Raw genomic sequence first — 21,833 nt, 5'->3', positions numbered from 1 at the left:
TTTTACTGCCTCTTCTTTTTCATCTTTTTCTTCTTCTTCATCTTCTTATTTTATTTTCTCATAATTCTTCTTGTTTCACTCTCTTAAAAAGAATAAAACTAAAAAAACAAAAAAAAATTAAATAAAAAATAAATAAATAACTGCAATATCACATGAGAAAGAGAAGGAGAAGAAGAAACAAAAATAAAATACAGCAACAACGGCATTAATAGAAGAAAGAGGAGGAGACGTAAAAAAAACAAAGAAAAAGAACGGCATGATTTCACGCGCATAGTATGTGAGTAAATTTTGTTGGTTTTGGATCAACTTAATTAAAGTTGGTTATAAAAAAACTTAGATGTATAATAAATCTCTAATTATATTATATTTATAATTGTAAATCGTAAATTTTAAATTTTAAAAATGATATAATTAATGTTGAAAACAAAAAGGGATCACATATCGTTTCTCAACGGTCTCTCAAGCTCAACATTGATCCTTATCTTATCCATAGGAATCATTCTGAATATTCAATTCAATAACCCTAATTGATAAATCCACAAATTGGTAAATTCATGTGGACCAAGAATATCTATCTGCAAGTAATATCGTCATATATATGGACCACATGCATTCTGGGCATATAGTTATATAAAATATTAACCATGTCGGAACTAAAAATCGTGTCATTTTTTATTTACTGATTTTTTTTTCTTATTTTTGTCCACAACAATATTATGTTTATGTATGATCATAATAATGATTACTCACGCAGTCACACTCACCTATAATGATTGATATTGCATAAGACATAAGTGAGGTTTCAAAGGTTCTTATATTAGCTTTTTCACTACTGTTTGGTTGTTTTTCTTTCCCTCCCTTGCTTCTTTTGCTCTATTGAATTATGTTTCTAAAACATATGATCTAATAATTGTTGGTAGTGTATGACAGGCTCACCATGCAGAATGCGTGTATAATGGTCTGTCCACTGTCCATGACATAATCCAGCTAGAATGTGCGTATATCCAATCTTTGTCTTTTGGGCCAGTGAAGACTATGTTGTGCGCTTCTCTAGTTTTTGTTGGGAGTTCCTATTGTAAACCGAATTGCCTCTTGACCTGATTAGATGAATGTCATTCAATACACTCAAAAGATATGATTGGCACTATTGCGTTCTATACTACGACATGCGCAACTATATCAATTGGAGCTAGATGGCCCCAAGAACAAATCCTTTATTTAAAAAATTTGGTTTAGGTTACTTTATCAACTATGATGCTATTTTTGAAAAATCATATTTTGATAATAATGCAATAATGCATTATCATTATGGACCAAATCTTTGCAAAAAAATTTTGATTTGGGCTATACTACTTAAAAAGGTGCAGCTGTTAAAAATTGGTTTACCAAAAGTGTTGCACCTACTTTAAAAATAAAAAAATTCAAAATCTTTAATCACTTTTAACATTATGCACACAGAAATCATTGTTTTACTTACAATAAACAAGGTTATTCCTTCTATCAATGCTTTATTGTCAAAAGAATTGTGGAAAACAAAATATATAAGGTTGTTTACAATTTCAATATTCTTGAGCAACTAAGATGTATTAACTTCAAAGGATCCAAATTAGTTTGGATATCTATGGTTACTTAAAAATGTGTGCAGATTTGTCTAGCATCCAAAAGGATGAAAGACATGTAGTACTTAGATAGCGGATGCTCTAGACACGTGACGGAAAAATCAACATTCTTTGTCAAACTCAACAAATATGATGGAGGATTTGTGACTTTTGTGATTATAGTAAAGGAAAAATCATTGCAATTGGTAAAGTTGGTAAAGATCTCTCTACTTTCATTGAAAATATTTTCTTGATTGATGGGTTGAAACACAACCCTTTGAGTATTAGCCAATTGAGAAATTCATACATGTTATTTTTTGTGACTCTAATTCTGTTCCAGGTGTTTTGGAGGACTGTGATGCAGGAAATCAAGTTGAGAGCAATAGAAGTGAAGCTCTAGATCCGAAAAAAGGTGAATCAGTGCAACCTGATCCTGAATTTGCTGCTACAGACAATTCTGCATGAGACAATCTCAATTTATCTCCTGCAACTGCTGAGATTTTTGGGAATACCAGTACAAATAAACCAAACCTGTCCAAATCTGTTCCTAAATCACCAAGACGTTGTGAATGGAGATTTCTAAAGAACTATCTACAAGAATTCATCATAAGAGATCCATCTTAAGGTGTCACCACAAGATCCTCCTCTAGAAAAGCTTTGAAGAAAAACAATTTGGCTTTTCTTTCTCAAATTAAGCCCCAAAATATTAATGAAGCTGTTAGTGATCTTTCTTGGGTCAAAGCCATGGAATAAGAGGTACAACAATTTGAAAAGAATCAAATGTGATTACTTGTTCCGAATCCAATTCGAAATAAGTTAACGGGTACTATGTGAATTTTTAGGAACAAATTGGGTGAAGATGGAATAATAGCAAGGAACAAAGTAAGATTGGTGGCTCAAGGATATAATCGAGAGGAAGGAATAGATTTTGATGAATCATTTGCACCAATAGCCCGAATGGAAGCTATAACGCTTCTCCTTGCATATGCTGCCCATTGTGGCTTTAGACTTCTTCAAATGAATGAAAAATATGCTTTTTTGAATGCCATCATTAATAGAGAAATGTATGTGGCGCAGCCTCCTGGTTTCAAAAATAAATAATTTTCAAACTATGTTTCAAGCTTTCAAAGGCACTCTGTGGTTTAAGACAAGCTCTAAGAGTTTGGCATGAAAGACTTAGTTCTTTCTTTTCGAAAAATAATTTTCAAAGAGACAACACTGAAACTACTCTTTTCATTAAAAACTCTAACGATTCTTTCATCTTAGTACAAATTTATGTTGATGATATAATTTTTGGTTCAGCCAATAAGTCTCTTTGTGCTAATTTTGGAAAACTCATGACTAGTGAATTTGACATGAGCATGATAGGTAAACTTAAATTTTTCTTTGGACTTCAAATAAAACAAACTTTTAATGGAATTTTCATTCATCAAGAGAAGTATAACAAGGAACTAATTAAGAAATTTGGAATGGAGAATGCCAAATCCATGGGCACTCCCATGCATCCAAACTCACGGTTGGTAAAGGATAAAACTGAGAAAGATGTTGATGAAATTAGGTATAGAAAAATAATAGGTTCTCTTATGTATGTTACATCCTCTAGACCGGACATTGTGCAAAGTATTGGAGTTTATTCAAGATTCTAATCTCAACCAAAAGAGTCATATCTTTCTGCTGTTAAATGAATCATTAGATATGTTCGTGGCACATCCAACTTTAGTTTATGGTATTTTAGGTCTGATGATTTTTTTTTTGGAATTGAGTATTATGATGCAGATTTTGCTTGAGATAGAATGAATAAGAGAAGCACTTCAAGAAAACTTAATACATAGCTATCTCATCTTGTTGTTCCCAATTGTTATAATTGAAAACTCAATTAGCTGATTATAAATTGAAAACTAAAAATATTTCTCTATTTTGTGATAACATGAGTGCCATTAATATTTCTAAAAATCCTATTTCGCACTCAAGAACTAAATATATTGAAGTGAGATTTCACTCAATAAGAGAACATGTTTAAAAAAGGAATATTGATATTCAATTTGTTAAATTAGAAGAACAACTGGCTGATATATTCACAAAACCTTTGCTTGAAGACAAGTTCTATAAATTGAAAACAAGTTTAGGCATGCTCAATCATGAATTCTTGTTTTAACTTTGCTAATGTGATGATTGACGTTTTTGTCTCACAGATCGAAATGAGACATTTCTGGACAAATGAAGAGCTTTAACTGTGGTCTTTGCTTTTGAAATTAAATTCAAGGGCCAAATGTTCCTTTTAGATGACAAGTGGTCCTTTGTATTGCCTTAAACACAATCCTTTTGGGCCCAACATGAGTTTGATTGTATGTAAGTGGGCCTCATTGGTTTTTGTCATACATTGAAAATCTTTTCAAATTTTTGTCTTTTTTGCACTTTAAATTATTATTTTAAAAACATTTTTTAACTTTAAGTCAAATCTTTTTCAAATCCAGTTGTCATAGGGTTCTAAACTTCTCTTTTTTTAAGAACTGCTTTAACTTGCTGCCGTTGCAAACTCAAAACTCTTCATTTTCCCATTCTCATCATTTCAATTTTTTCTTGAAAAACAACAACACCACTGTGTCATTAAGATGAGGAATAAAACTACAACTCGTAGAGGCACATTCACTCATAAACTTTCCAGAATCTCTGAAAGTTCTGGTGCATAATCCGACATTCACACTCACATACATTCTCATACACCTTCTCCATCTCCCTCTCCTCTTCACACTAATCCGATGGCTCATACCAAGACAATAGCACGTTGTCCCTCTTCTTCTCAGGCAACTAAACCATCAAGTGCTCCTTCTCGTCCAAGTGCTTCAAAGAAAAAATGTCCAGTGACTGAAGAAGAACTTCGTGACCCTCCAAGATCCAAACCTAAGTCCATTCCTCAATGTCCTCAGAGAGTTAACCCTCGCATCTCTCTTCGTCCAGTCAAAAAACCCCCAAATATTGATCCTTTTACTTTCAAATCTCATTTTGTAAATTCTCACTCTCACTTCAACCCTCATCGTTTTTCCTCTGCCATAAACTTTGAGTTTTATAAAGGAGTTGTTGTTCACCGTCCGTTGTGCCCTACCTATCTTGCTGATTTGCCTGCTTTAAAAAAGAAAGGACTGAATTTTGTGAAAAACATAGTGTTTCTGGACTGGAATCATCTTTTTAAAATAAAAAAGTCTGTCTACTCTGACCTTGTCCATGAGCTCTATGCTAACATGACCTATCACGGTGAAAATGTTCATTCTTATGTCAAAGTGCATGAATTAAATATGAACAGTAAAACTATCAGTAAAGCCCTAGGGTATTCAGACGTTGGTGTTAATTCTTATACTTCTAGAAAATAGGATGAAGGTTTAGGTATTACGTACCAAGAATCCCTTGCCTCTGTTTGTGAAAACATATTGCTCATTGATGGTTTCACTCCTAACCACAAGGCTCTAGGTCTTGTCCGTGCACAACTTCATCGTATTGTCAACCACATTATCCTTCCTAAAAGTGGTTCATTTCAAAGGGTTTTATTTTGTGACACATTGGTGTTGTATGCTATCGTTATGAAAATTTAAATTTTTTTTTGCTTATTTAATGATGAGGCATATGTATGACTGTATAAAGAGTGACAAGAATGTATCTCTTTCTTATGGCATATTTTTAACCTGCATCTTTGAATTTTTTGGTGTTGACCTGATCAATGAGACACTTGAAAATAGAAACCCTTACCTAAAAGGGGTGGTGCAATGAAACAACAAAAGAAAGGACATACCAGATCTAAAAGAGTGGTTCTTGATGATGAAGAAGAAGAGCTTGATGGCATTCCTCCTCAATCCACCACTAGAACATCAGCATCCACGGGATACAAATTCCTTTTGTATAGAGTTGTAAAAGATATTCTGCAGAAATTTGTGAATTTGTCAAATCATCTCATCTCCACAAGCCAACAAGCGATAAAGCTTTCCATTCGAAATGAAAATACTTTGCGCAAGTCAAGGGATAGAGTGGCAGTTCTTCTGAAGTATGTGGACAACATTCATGAAGATGACACCATGGCTACTGATCAAGAAGAGTCATTGGACACTGAGGATGAAGGTTCGGATGCCTAGGAATGTCTCATGTTGAATGATGCAGCTGCATCATTAGTTGTTTTTTTTTTAGAACTTCATTCAATAAGCTAATAATTTTTGTTAAAAAAATAATGATTTTATGATTTAAAGAGCATTACTTTGAGTTAGTTTGAATTCATTGGTTACAGAAAAATTCAGAGAAGAATGAGCAAAGATCAAAGAGAAAGAAAGAGGTTAGGAATCATTTTTAAAAAGAGGCACAAGAAGGAGAATCAAACAAAGAGATCTCTGGATCCAACAGAGAGTCCCCTAGACAAGAATTGGAGCCAACAACCATGCGTTTCACGTAGGACATGATGCGTGCAACGTGAGCAAGCAAACAGAAGCAAATTAGAACAAAAACCATGTGTTGCACGTAGGATATAGTGCGTGCAATGTGAGGTAACAAAAAGAGACAAATTGGTGCAAAGAAAGGCCATGCGTTGCACATGGAACTCCATGCGTGCAACATGAAGACCAAACAGAGATTAATTGTACCAAGGGAGGCTATGCATGCGACGTGGGTATCTGTAACACCCTACCACACAGAGCTTTATGCCTAGGTCGTAAATCAGGGGTAGTGAGGCGCTACGACCTCTAAAAATAAAATACGTACATAGATATAGTTGAAAGAAGTTATAACTAGGAGCCTTGAAAAAGAAGTTAAGCAAAATCAAAATAGAAATCGTGTCGCTCACGAAAGATAAGCGTAAACGGATAAGCAAGATCGAAACAAAGGCTAAAAGACCATAAACATAGATTAGAATTCCAAAATACAAATATCAAGCTCCGAACTCTACCAGTGAAGCAAAGGCCAGCCAGAGTATATATATATATATATATATATATATATATATATATATATATATATATATATATAACTCAAAATATTCGAGACTCGTAAAACTGACAACCTATTTCTCCAAGTTGACCTCTAAGAGGGATAAGCATAAAATACAAGATGGAGAATCTATACACATATATAAAATACAACCCTAAGTCCCCAGAGTTCTTCGCTTCTACAGAGTCTCCAGAATGCTCAATGAGGTACCTCTTGCCCTGCATCTAAAAAGCAAGTATATACGGTTCTCAGCATGGTAAAGGTGCCCACATAGTTAGTATAAAAGGTCTCGGAAAGGCCAGAGGCAATCCTATAACTCTGTCACTCAGATATAAACTTAAGGGAATAAACTAAACCATAAATTTAGTAAAACTCTCTAAAGTATCCAAGTCTTAATCTAACAATAATTCTACAATTCACTTTCTGTCTCATTAAACTCTAACCCTACAATTCACTTTCTGTCTCCTCCAATCTAATTGTGATCTAATTCTTCACTTTTTGTTTTCTCTATTCCTCCAAAACTCCAGTGCATAGACATGCAATACAGACAAAGTAAACACAAGTAGGATACAGATACAGCAGGTAGCAATTACAGCAGGTAAGCATAATAATCATATAGGCAAGCCCAATTAATGCACGATCAAACAAAACACACATATGCATATGATGTATGCCTGCCCTATGGCTGATGAGTCTCATCTGTCGGTTATATAGCCAACCCGACATGTTCGGTAGCTAACCCAGACATCGTCCTCTTGAAAACTGGTGCGTGGTACAATACCACGATCCTCACCATTTGCGGGTGGTAAACCACCTCGATCCCCACAAACATTTTCAATTGGAAAACAGAACACACGTGGGCGATAAATAACCACGATCCCCACAAAACAACTTTCTTTAAAATCTGGTGGCGATAAATATCCACGATCCCCACAAACGTCTCGACACTGGACATGCGGTAAACCACCACGATCCTTGTTAGGTCAAAGCTCAAAAATCAATTTCATTTTCAAATTCATTATAAATCATTCACACATTCATTCTCAATCATATCTCATTCATCACGAATCTTAACTGATGGTAATCAGTGGCTAAGAGAAAGGGGGTTGAATCTTAGCCCCTTTTTTGCTGAATATTCATTTCTGATTTTTCAAGGAACTTCAAGAGATATTTCTGCTTTTTGTCTCACGTCGAGTTGAGAGACACTTTTGTTTTGTCTCGTGCCGAATTAAGAGATATTTTTATTTTTGTCTCCTGATAAACAGAAATAGTGAAAGGAGTAGGAAAGAAGAGTTAACACCAGATATATCCTGGTTCAGTCACTAGGTGCAACGTGGCCTACATCCAGTCTCCATCACAATAATGATGGAATTTCACTATGTTATCACAACATTACAAACACCAATTTCTCCGTAGGAACTACCCATTCCTATCTAGGATAAATCCAGATTCTACACCCAATTTGAATTTGACTATGACTCAAAACCTAGCTTTTAACCACAAAGTGCTAACCCAACTTGCAAGGAAATCCCCACAGGATCATAAAACACAACAGAAAGATGTACAAAAAAATTCTGAGACATCTATGGCTTTTTCTTTAATATTGATCACTGCCTTTTTTCTCTCACTGGCTTTTTCTTACAAGCCTCATCATGTTTGCCTTTTACCATGAGACTCAGACAGACAATACTAAGGAAAAGAAAATAAAATGAACACCATTGAAGGAGAAGAACTCAAGAAGCTCGGGTAGCTATGAGAACTCTGTGCTTTACACTTTCTCTCCTTGATATCAACCCTTGGCCGTTCACCCTTAATATAGAAGGGGAAGCTTCCAAGGTTGAAACTCTAACCTGGCAACTTCTTCTCCTACCAACGAGTAGCAGCGGCTTCAACAGAGAGAGATAAGAGAACCGAGGCTGATGCATGCAAGCTTACCACATCTTTCTCAACCTTTTTCATCAAACTCCTTCAATCTGAACCCTTGATCTTGTCTTTGGCTCCAAGAAAGGATTCGGACCCTTGATGAGCTCCTGACCCAGAACAGCTTCTTGCCTTCCATTTTTGCTTCTTCCTACATGTAGCACAGCGGGTATCTTTCTTTGATGAACAAAAATGGAAATGATCATTTATCATGCTGGATCTTCTTTCTGACAAAGGCGAATTGCTTCTTTTCTTGGCAACAAAAATCTTTTCTTTTGTAGCAAAGATCCTCCATAGCCTTTCTTCTTCATAGCCTTTTTATGATATCTTCTTATCTGTTGATGGACGTGACTGAAAGCAAAAGAGAGGAGAGAGAAGAGAGAGAAAACTTTCGAAGGAGGCATTCAAAGAAAACTAAATTTAATTGAATTCTGAATCTCATTCCCCAAGACATGGAGTAACGTATGGAGCTATTAATGCAAATAAACCAAATTGAATTTTATCTTTTCAGTTACCAAGGCATGAACTTAATTGAGTTGAAATTTGAAATCCATTAGTCCATGGTTGTTTTAGTTACCTAGGAATATAATTAATTGAATTGGAATTTGGATTCCAGTAGGTAACCGAAGCATGCCTTGATCCACTTCTTTCTTCTTCTAGTTTGGATCAATGATGATGTTGGACCAAGAGAAGAGTTTATTTGGGCTTTTTATTAGTTTCTTGGGCCAACTTTGGATTTCTTTCTTTTTCAATATTTAGCCACTAATATTTGAATTAATTTTACCCAAGGCTGAATTTTCTTCAATGATCTATTTGGGCTTGTGTAGCTTTGGCCCAATAGGAAACTAATTTGCTTCCTGCACACTTGAACAAAAACATCAAACAAACTATTGGAAGCAATTTAAACAAATAACCATTTAATAATTTCCTAATTAATATTTTAATAATGTTTGTTCATCATCTCAGTTTTTCAAACTCAACATTAACATCAATACCATCTTCATCATGCCATATTCTTTATTTCCAATCAAAGTCATTTGTTGTTATAACTCACTCCAACTCCTCTACCCTCTACTCCATTGACTCTAAATTCATGATGGTAAACACTCCTTTAAACCAAAACCAATTTCAGTTTCATTCTTACATTTAAAATATTTTCAACGGCTCAGAAATCGTCCCGTTTTGCTAAATCAAAACTTGAATTCTTCAACTTTTTCAAAACGTCGCAAAACGGAATTATTCAATCAAAAACCAATTACTTTTAAAATTCACTAAAATTCCTCCAAATGTGATTTCTTAATCAAACTCAAAACACAATTCTTTTCTCAATAATTTAAACTCAAACTAATTCATTCTTTTCTTAAATAAATCAAAATCAATAATTATTCTTCCATCCAAATTAACCAATACAAAACTTTCTGAAATTCTCATAAAATTTTCTCAGCACCTCCCCTAAAACTCGGACTTCGCCACCCTTTTCAAGTCCCATCCAAACTACTCAATCATCCACAAATACCTACATATATATAATCAACAAATCTCCACAACCTATCCTCATCATCACTTACTATCAATATTATTTATCACATTCATTATTCATTTCAAAGTTCATCATTATAATTCAATATCATTCATCAATCATCAATCATTCTCATCATCGTTATTCACAATCATTAATAATTAATCATCATGCATTTCAACCACCCACTCAACAATTTCCAACAACGAGTTACTAAACCTCAACCTTCCATATCATACAACTTATCCTATGGTCATCTAGCCTATGTTTTCACGTGACATTAAACATTAACTACGAGAAACCAAAACCATATCTTGGTCGATTCCTCCCTAAGCCCAGAACACCTCAATTATCCACCGTTCCTCAAGCTCTAAAGCTCCAACTCCTCACCAATTAAATTTTCATCTCCCCAGGATTCAATTCTAATCTTTCAATATCCACCTATTTAACTCCAATTCAACAAGATACACTATCTAATTCGTACAATATCACAATAATCAACATTGAGCTCACTAAATCACCAATTCACAAGGGTTAGAGCTTTCTTACAGTTATCCATGAGTCAAATGGACAAAATCTGGTGATTATCCACCGCTAGAGTACCCCTAAACCATCAAAATCACAAAATCTCTCAATTACCAAAATCCAAAATCACGAACTGAAAAGGAGAGAATTGGGTGAGAAAATGTGATTCCCTTACCAAATTGCTCAGTGGATTTTGTAGAGAATTCCGAGACTAACACGTGACTACTGACGGCTCGTCAATCGGAGCTCCAAATTGCAAGTAATGTGAGATTGAATTTTGGGTGAGGATTTTGAGTTTCTTCAAGCTCTCTTCTCCTCTTTCAACGTGAACTGCAGATTTAGAAGGGAGAAGTGGCTGATTGTGAGCTTATATTGTGGGTGGATTAAGTGGGCTTGGCCCCACTTGGGCCCGGTTCAAGCGGTTCGGCTTGTTAGTCTAGTTTTGGGCCAAAATCTTTAAAATTAGTGTCAAAATTTGTATTTTAATTATTTCTACCATTCTAAACTATAAAATTTAATATTTTAATTTTTTAAATAATAATTAATATATTGGATAATTATTTACTAATTACTCGTAGTTTACAGTATCCATGCATGCAACGTAAAGTATGAAATAGAGGCCAACATTCCCAAGTCTAGGTCATGCATTGCATGCATGAAAGGGTGCATTCCACGCACCAAATGGGCCACTCCCAAGGGTCTTAATTCTCTCACAAAGTCCTCTGATTCTTCAAACACTTAAGTGATTAACCCAAGACTTAACATAAGCCCATGAAGTCAAGCATTAATTGCCTAATGTGAAAAAGATCAAAGGAGCTTATCTTGAAGGAAAAACCCGAGGATAAATCTTAATGAATGATATTTGATTTGATTTAGTTTCCTTTTTGAATTAATTTTGACTTTTGAATTTGGTTTAGGGATAGTATAAAAAGAAAAGGAGCCCAGACATGAGCGTTTCTTTGACAGTTTTTTACAATTCATAATTCTAGATTTTCTTTTGAAGTATGAGACATTAATCTCTTCGATTAAGGTTAGAAACTCTGTTGATTCTAATGGATTAATGTTATAACTTTTCTACCTTTGAGTAATGCATTGATGTTTTTTTAAGAAAGAGTTTTCATTCTTCATCTAAAGGGTTTGAATGTGTTAGGAAATAATTCTAAATTTGACTTGAATTCTCTTAATATCTTGGAAAAGTTAATTATTTGAATTAAGCTTCTTAGGTTTTGAACTTGGACTTGATAAGTGACATCGAATTAACTAAGTTTATTTCTTAGGAATTGTGTGATTTTTAAATCATTGAAAGCACTTAACCTATTATCACAATCAATTAATCAAGGAATTAATAATTTATTAGGATTAGAGAAATTGAATTACCAAGGGATTGGGACTTGATTATTTATGATTTTCCATAAGGACATCTTGCATGATCAATGTAGAAAGTGAAAAGCATTTTTTCGAAAGTTTAACATCTCTGAAACCTTAACACTTTCCATCATATTACTTTCTCAATAATCACTGCTTGCTTTTACTTAGTTCACTGTTTTATGTTAAAGATTTTCAAAACTCTCAAGTTTGATTGTCTGATTAGATTAATCAATTGATCATTACTTGCTTACTCCATTAATCCTCGTGGGAACGATAACCCACTTCCGTGGTATTACTTGATATGATTCGGTGAACTTGTCGATAGTTTGTGATTTTATAAAATCTACATCATTGAAGACTTTTAATTATATTGCACTTAATTTTATCAGACAATTGATTTTAGCTACTACTTTTATTACTTTCTGGATAACTGTAACTATTTAACTAAACATATGCTACTTATTTAGTTATTCAATCTTTAACTAATCCATTTTTTCAAGTCTGGATTGATTTTGTTTTCCTCCCTTGATGACAAAAAGGCAGTAATATTAGAATAGTAGTTTATGCTTTGCTATTAAATGGTTTGTTGTAGCTTTGCTATTAATTGATTTGATGTATATTTTGCTAATTAATTATTTGTTAATCTGTTTGCTCATGTTACTTGCTCATGAGTAATGATGTTCTCTATATGTGATGCTATAACTTGTGTGTGTTTGTTGAAAAACTCACATTAAGGGGGAGCATCTTTTATGAAAGAAAAGGAGAGCATATCACATTTGAAATGGTATCATCAAAGGGAAGTCTCTAATCTGAATTTTTGTATTTTATTCTCTTTATTTTTATTTTAAATGATGTTTGTCATCAAAGGAGAGATTGTTGAGTATAGGAAACAACAAAATTAATAATGATGACAAACATTACTTTTGGTTAAGTTAAAATCCCAATTAGATTTGATCCTTGTATTAGTGTTGCAGGCCCAAAGTAATGATGCAGCCTAATAAATTACAAATTAGACAACAAATCAGCAAGTGGATCATCAAAGCCATTATGCATCATCAAGATAATCTAGTATATTGTCCTCATAAAAGAAAAAGCATATAGTTGAGGGTGGAGCTCTTGTGGTTCCGGTAAGGAACAAAGAAGAAAGAAAAGTTCACTCTTTTACTAAGCATCAAAGAAGAAAAAGGTGATTCACTTTTTCATTAAGCACAAAATCAGAAGAAAGGGAAGCAAATCAAAAAAGCTGGGCCAAATCAAAATCAACATGCATAAATTAAGCATAATCAGAAGAGAAAAGGTTAATTGTTTCCATTAACATGCAAGTTAATTACTTGCTGAGTTTTCCTTCACTCTACACAACCATTTTGAGTAATATGAAGAAAGTGGTGGCTACTTTATTTTGCTGTAAATCAATGGTTGATAATGAAATTTGGGGCCAAAGTACCAGATTAAGGATTTTGATTTATCAAACCCATTGAGGATCTATTACCAATGAAATTGTTACTGCTACGCGGCTTATCTCTGATATCAAATTTCTGATTTTTTTTGTCTGATTAACAAAAGGAAAGGGAAGATCTCAGCTAGCTCAAGTTTCAAGAAACTGACTTTATGAATCCTTCAGTTTTATTCAAGGAGAAAGAACCAAAAATTAGAAAAGAGAGAAACCTCACAAATTAAAGTTTGAAGTCTTAGAAGCATTACACCTACACTAAAAGGAGCATTTCGCCAAGATGAATAGCTACATTTGAGAGTTTAGAATCTGGGTTAAGCTTATAGAGTTTAGAATCTGGGTTAAGCTTATGGCTTTCAAGTTGTTTTAATTCTTCTCCTTCATGCGTCTTTATTGAATATTATGGTCTTCGGTTTATCTTTCTATGTTTTTATGTCAATCTCTTTTGTAATCTGTTTCTATTTTATTTCTTGTACTTGAGAGTTATCCCTTGCTAAGTTGGGTGAGTACTTAGTGTTGTGAGTTTAGGAAGTGAACCTAACTAAATCAATCTTGGTTAGAAGTTTGGTTTGTCCCAGATAGGATTAGGAAGAATCCTAGGGAATCAGTGAATGTAAATCTTTGAAAAGATACTAGAAATCTACCATGATTGTAGTGGAGACTAGATATAGGTCACATTGCATAAGGTAGCTAAACTAGGATATATGGATGTGTACTTCTTTCCTTTCTGCTCTATTTTCATTATGTTCATTATGAGACAAAAATATTTTGTCTCTTGCATAGTCACTTTTGCAGACTCAGCAAAATTAGTTTTTGGTGTTAAAGTTTAAAAGAAATTAAAAGAGACCCTAGATTCAAATCCCATTTCTCTAGGCTATTGAAAACCTTCAAAAAATTATTCAACTTGTATACAAAACTACTACACGATCATCTACTACTCACGAACTACATTAATCAAAGGAACGAATCAAACCTCATCATTGGATTCAAAACAATGATCCAATTTGCCCTGGTTCAACTAATCTGAACTTACATCGTACATTTTTTTTAAAACGAAACTTGTATACAATTCTGATTTTACTGCTTGATTTAGAAAAAACTAAAATCACCACAAAACAACTAAAAATTCGATTGAAAATGAATTTAGATCAAGAAACAATGATCGTAAAAAGAAAAATTTGTAGAGAGAAAGAGAAAAAATTTGCAGAGAACACAAAGAAATCAAGAAGAAAATGAAAACACAATGAAAGAAGCCGTTTATGTTAAAAGTCAGTTACATATAAGTGGCGCGTGGATATACAAGAGGTTATGACAACTTGGTTGGATTTGGTTAGTAATTCACTTAATTAGGGGACATTATTGTTAAATAATTTGACGGAAATCAAGACAAACCGAAAGGATCACGTGCCATAATCCTTTCTGACATACCATACCCACAGGGCTTATACTTCCTTTTTTTTTTGTTTTTATAATGTATTCGCACTCTCACACTGTGACACTGCAATTATACGAGTATTTACCCAAATTGGTCCCCAATAAATTCCAAATCAAACATATTAGTCCCCAATAAATTTTAACAGCTTTGTGAGTTCCCAACAACCATTAACATTTGTCAAATTAATTGTTGCTTTTTTTGGTTTTTAGTTTTTAAACTTCATGTTGTGTGTAATCACTGTTCATGATGTGATACCAAATACTTATTTTGATTGTCTATGTTGGCAGGTAGCTATTATGATTTCAATAAACAATGATGTTGGTTTTAACATAGAAGTTATGATTTATTTTTAGTTTACTTTGATGTAGTCTTCCTTTGATGTTGTTCTTACTTTCTAAAAAGGTTGAATACTCACAATGATATTTTAACAAGCACAATATTTTGCATATTAGGATCAACATTTTTTACACATTCATTCGGACAACATCATGTCAATACACATTTTAACTACCCAAAAGTCACTTAAATCTCTTGTTAAGCAACCTATATCTTAAACACAAGACAAATCACAAATCCTAGGAAGAAAAAACCACGCTTATACAATCCTTGGACTAGCCTCTCTTCATAAGAGCATCATTCTTTTTCTCTAGTACATCAACTAGTTCTTTTAGCTTCTTGATTTTGTCTTCAACAGCATTGTGCTCATTAGTAGTAACTTGGTAATAAAAAAATCCTATCAAATTATACAAATAAGTCATAATGTGAGAGCTTTTTCTGCAAAGATGAAATCCTTATTAGAGCAATATTATGCAGAGCCCCATATTATAATGAAACCCTAAATTTTATTAGGACAACTAAAGAAAGGTCTCTTTGGATTTTTCTTCGTAGCAGACACTACAACTATGGTTTAGAATTCAAATGACATATAGAATTTTGATCTTTTTTGCAAGTCAGTTTCTCACACTGCTTGACGTACTACTAATAGTTCCATTAACACCCAATATAAACTCTTGGAGTGCAGGAATTAGTCCCTACTATATCCAAGTACAAGACATTATCATACCTATTAATCACATATAACAAAATAGAATACAATAGAAAATAAACATAGTCAGACATATTGGTCCCCAATAAATTATATTTACGTTTTGCAAGATAAGGACCAATTTGTCCTTAATCTCACGTGTTAATTAACGTCTAAGTTAGCTAGTTAACGTGCCACATGGGATAATGTCATTAGGGTTTGACAGGTCTGATAAGGGGACCAACTTGACGAATGTCAATAGTTGGTGGGGACTCACGAAATTATTAAAATTTTTTGGGGACCAATTTAAAAAAATACAATATTTTGTAACAATAAAATTAAATTTTAGATATTTTAGTTATAAAATTTTAATATTATGTTTAAAAATAATAAAAAAAACTAGTGTATGTTCCTGTATCCTGTACGGGATAATACATAAAATTATATAAAAAATTTTATTAAAAAATTAAATAAAATATATATAATAATTATTATTATAAATATTTTACAAAGTTATAATAAAATAAAACTCTCAGGATTTATAATATTAAAATACTAAAAATAATTAGTATTTGTCTTAATCAAATTGAGTTTGTTGAGTGATCATCTCACTCGTCCACTTAAAAAACTATTAGGAGTTAGAATCTCGCCTTGTGTATATAGCAATTCATTGGCTAGCGGTAAACCCTTAATAAATGGAGCATCAATACGTAGTTAGACTTGGCAAGAGTACCCGAATATGCGGGTACTCGACCCATCTATACCCGGTTGGAGAGGGTAATAACTTGACCCGAGTCGAGGCAGATTTTGCTTATGACGGGGCATGGTTGGGTTTAGGGAGTACCCTCCCCGGATATACATATAAACACTTTTTAGGAATTAGGATTTGTCTCGCATCACAGATTCAGTGATGCACAGCTTCAGTCCATACTCTATAGCCATGTAAGAGAAACCCAGTCATTCTCGCCCAGAGTCTTCTTCTTCTCGGCTTCTTCACAAAAAACTTCATAGCTCCATCGTTGTTGCTGAGCCCATCACCACCTACCCCTTCACAACTCCCATCTTCCTTCACGGCTCATGTTGCCGACGCTGCTTATCCCGTTACCGTCGTTGTTGAATCCGTCGCCACCTTTCTCCTGCTAAGTCCTTTTTCTAGGTAAATTTTCCTCTCTCTCTCTCTCTCTCTCTCTCTCTCTCTCTCTCTCTTTGTGAGTCTGTTAAGTTCTTCTCTTCTTCTTCCATAGACTCATCACTTAGTCACCATCACTATGAGCCCGGGCATTGCTGTTGCAGTTTCATCTAAGTCTGTCACCGAATAAAATAAATATTTTATTTATTCAAGTTGGACCAGTTGAAAATAGGCATGCATGAGATTATTTTTGCATGTAATTTCTGAATTTTCTCATCCAAATTTGATCTATGTAGTTGAGTATTTTAGTATGGCGATCATTGTGCTTTCATTGTGATACTAATGTGATAAAAGTTGCGGTAATTTCATAACTAATATATGAGACAGACCAGATTATTAAAGTAATCAGGAAAATAATATTTAGATGTGCGCGTAAAATTTATAAGATGTGATTATCCCAGAAAAAAATATATATATAGCCCAAGTGGAAGATTATTAGGAAATTATAGTTTCTTAATATATTTATGGGCAATACATATATTAATTATAATTACAAATTAAGTAATTTCATATTAATTGACTTATATAACGGTGATCTCATTTATTGTCATAAATGTTGAATTAAATAAGTCATTATTACTTTTGATTTTAGATAAATGAGATTAAAACCATAGATACTATTTTATTTGAATTTTAGGGTTTAATGAGTGTCACACTCAAATATAAATAATGGCTTCAGGATTTTGGTTTCCAACACATCAAACTCGTCTCCGTAGCTCTTTTTCCACAGTGGAGTTGTGATTCAGCCCTATCAGGGATACAGAAGGTTTTGGTTGACGAAGATCAAAGAACTACAAGAGCCAAGCTCTCTTATCTCAATCATGCTCTTTAATGAAGGGGCGCTTTCGCGTTCTTAGTTATATTTTTTAATAATTTAACATGGATGATCTTGAGGTTGAAATATTCTAAAATTTTCAGATAAAATAGAACTTTTATTCAATCAAATGATGATAAATAATTTTATTGAATTAAATTATATTAATATGATCATTGGATGATAAAGAATGCAAGAAAAATAAATAAATAATATTTTAAGAGTATAAAAATATTAAATTGTCATTTTAATTTACTTTTTTAATCAACGACAATAAATTTTTTGAATTAATTAAATTTTTACAAAAAATTATATACCTAAAATTATTTCATTTATTCAAAAATCTTTTGAACATACAATGGTTCAATGAGAGATTGACTATTGAGAATTGAATATATATAATATTTTATAGAAACTTATACTTTTTTTTGTATCGATAATGTTAGTGACTATAGAGAGACTTTTACCATTAAATAAAATTATAGAAAAATTTTAAAAAAATTGTTAATATTTTTTTGATAATTCATTTAATTTTTAATTTAAATTTTAAAATTAAATTATATATTCAATTTATATTTGTTTGTTTATCCTAATAATTATTTATAATAGATAATATATGTAAGTATTTTTTGAAAGAAACAGTTCATTTTATATAATTAAAAGATAATTATAAAATAGAGACTAAGACAAAGTGAAATATAATAAACATGTTCGAAGTAAAAGTTAAATAAACAATTAAAAATAAGAAAAAGAAAGTAACTAAAATTTTAATATATAATTTTAAAAATAAGGAAAACAAAGCAACTAAAATTTTAATATTATATTTAAAAATAATAAAAAATACTATATGTACACTAAAAATCAGTCATTATATATTGTCATTATCATCGTCATTATCATCATCGTTATCGTTATCATTATTGTCATTATCATCGTTTTCTTCTTATACGTGTGACAGTTCAAATCTAGAATGCACTGAAATTCCTTAATGATAAGTGATAACTTAAAACTCCTCCTCTTCCTCTTCTTCTTTATCATCATCTTCCTTTTCTTCTTTTCTTGTTCATATTCTCCTTCTTATTTTACCTTCTCATAATTATTCTTATTTTACTCTCTTAACAAAAATAAAAACAAGAAAAATCAAAGAAGAAAAAAAAAACATATAATGTTACAAAATCAGTAGAAAGATGAGGAACTTATATTCATTCAACTAAATAAGATTGCAATACAGTACAAACATCTTTATTCAACTCTAATATGAGAAACAATGCTCCTAAAGAAGAAACCAAAGCAATAGAAGAAAGAAAAAAGAATAAAAAAAAGCATTAAAAAAGACATTTTTTTTGTTTTTGTAGCAAAATTTTGGTGTCAAAACTAATAAATTTATGTGTTATTATTAAAAAATTTCGGTGTTATTTTTCTAATAAATTCTGCATCATTCAAAACTATTCGTCTTCCTCCTCCTTATCTTTTACTGCCTCTTCTTTTTCTTCTTTTTCTTCTTCTTCATCTTCTTATTTTATTTTCTCATAATTCTTCTTGTTTCACTCTCTTAAAAAGAATAAAACTAAAAAAACAAAAAAAAATTAAATAAAAAATAAATAAATAACTGCAATATCACATGTGAAAGAGAAGGAGAAGAAGAAACAAAAATAAAATACAGCAACAACGGCATTAATAGAAGAAAGAGGAGGAGACGTAAAAAAAACAAAGAAAAAGAACGGCATGATTTCACGCGCATAGTATGTGAGTAAATTTTGTTGGTTTTGGATCAACTTAATTAAAGTTGGTTATAAAAAAACTTAGATGTATAATAAATCTCTAATTATATTATATTTATAATTGTAAATCGTAAATTTTAAATTTTAAAAATGATATAATTAATGTTGAAAACAAAAAGGGACCACATATCGTTTCTCAACGGTCTCTCAAGCTCAACATTGATCCTTATCTTATCCATAGGAATCATTCTGAATATTCAATTCAATAACCCTAATTGATAAATCCACAAATTGGTAAATTCATGTGGACCAAGAATATCTATCTGCAAGTAATATCGTCATATATATGGACCACATGCATTCTGGGCATATAGTTATATAAAATATTAACCATGTCGGAACTAAAAACCGTGTCATTTTTTATTTACTGATTTTTTTTCTTATTTTTGTCCACAACAATATTATGTTTATGTATGATCATAATAATGATTACTCACGCAGTCACACTCACCTATAATGATTGATATTGCACAAGACATAAGTGAGGTTTCAAAGGTTCTTATATTAGCTTTTTCACTACTGTTTGGTTGTTTTTCTTTCCCTCCCTTGCTTCTTTTGCTCTATTGAATTATGTTTCTAAAACATATGATCTAATAATTGTTGGTAGTGTATGACAGGCTCACCATGCAGAATGCGTGTATAATGGTCTGTCCACTGTCCATGACATAATCCAGCTAGAATGTGCGTATATCCAATCTTTGTCTTTTGGGCCAGTGAAGACTATGTTGTGCGCTTCTCTAGTTTTTGTTGGGAGTTCCTATTGTAAACCGAATTGTCTCTTGACCTGATTAGATGAATGTCATTCAATACACTCAAAAGATATGATTGGCACTATTGCGTTCTATACTACGACATGCGCAACTATATCAATTGGAGCTAGATGGCCCCAAGAACAAATCCTTTATTTAAAAAATTTGGTTTAGGTTACTTTATCAACTATGATGCTATTTTTGAAAAATCATATTTTGATAATAATGCAATAATGCATTATCATTATGGACCAAATCTTTGCAAAAAAATTTTGATTTGGGCTATACTACTTAAAAAGGTGCAGCTGTTAAAAATTGGTTTACCAAAAGTGTTGCACCTACTTTAAAAATAAAAAAATTCAAAATATTTAATCACTTTTAACATTATGCACACAGAAATCATTGTTCTACTTACAATAAACAAGGTTATTCCTTCTATCAATGCTTTATTGTCAAAAGAATTGTGGAAAACAAAATATATAAGGTTGTTTACAATTTCAATATTCTTGAGCAACTAAGATGTATTAACTTCAAAGGATCCAAATTAGTTTGGATATCTATGGTTACTTAAAAATGTGTGCAGATTTGTCTAGCATCCAAAAGGATGAAAGACATGTAGTACTTAGATAGCGGATGCTCTAGACACGTGACGGAAAAATCAACATTCTTTGTCAAACTCAACAAATATGATGGAGGATTTGTGACTTTTGTGATTATAGTAAAGGAAAAATTATTGCAATTGGTAAAGTTGGTAAAGATCTCTCTACTTTCATTGAAAATATTTTCTTGATTGATGGGTTGAAACACAACCCTTTGAGTATTAGCCAATTGAGGAATTCATACATGTTATTTTTTGTGACTCTAATTCTGTTCCAGGTGTTTTGGAGGACTGTGATGCAGGAAATCAAGTTGAGAGGAATAGAAGTGAAGCTCTAGATCCGAAAAAAGGTGAATCAGTGCAACCTGATCCTGAATTTGCTGCTACAGACAATTCTGCATGAGACAATCTCAATTTATCTCCTGCAACTGCTGAGATTTTTGGGAATACCAGTACAGATAAACCAAACCTGTCCAAATCTGTTCCTAAATCACCAAGACGTTGTGAATGGAGATTTCTAAAGAACTATCTACAAGAATTCATCATAAGAGATCCATCTTAAGGTGTCACCACAAGATCCTCCTCTAGAAAAGCTTTGAAGAAAAACAATTTGGCTTTTCTTTCTCAAATTAAGCCCCAAAATATTAATGAAGCTGTTAGTGATCTTTCTTGGGTCAAAGCCATGGAATAAGAGGTACAACAATTTGAAAAGAATCAAATGTGATTACTTGTTCCGAATCCAATTCGAAATAAGTTAACGGGTACTATGTGAATTTTTAGGAACAAATTGGGTGAAGATTGTAACACCCTAACTACCAGAGCTCACACTTTCGGCTGCGCGACTCTGATAGCTCGGACATTACGACGACACTTATACTATTTAATACTAAAAATATGAGCC

This window comes from Arachis hypogaea, chromosome 19, assembly GCF_003086295.3.
Source record: "Arachis hypogaea cultivar Tifrunner chromosome 19, arahy.Tifrunner.gnm2.J5K5, whole genome shotgun sequence".
Lineage (NCBI taxonomy): Eukaryota > Viridiplantae > Streptophyta > Magnoliopsida > Fabales > Fabaceae > Arachis > Arachis hypogaea.
This window is presented reverse-complemented; position numbering follows the sequence as displayed.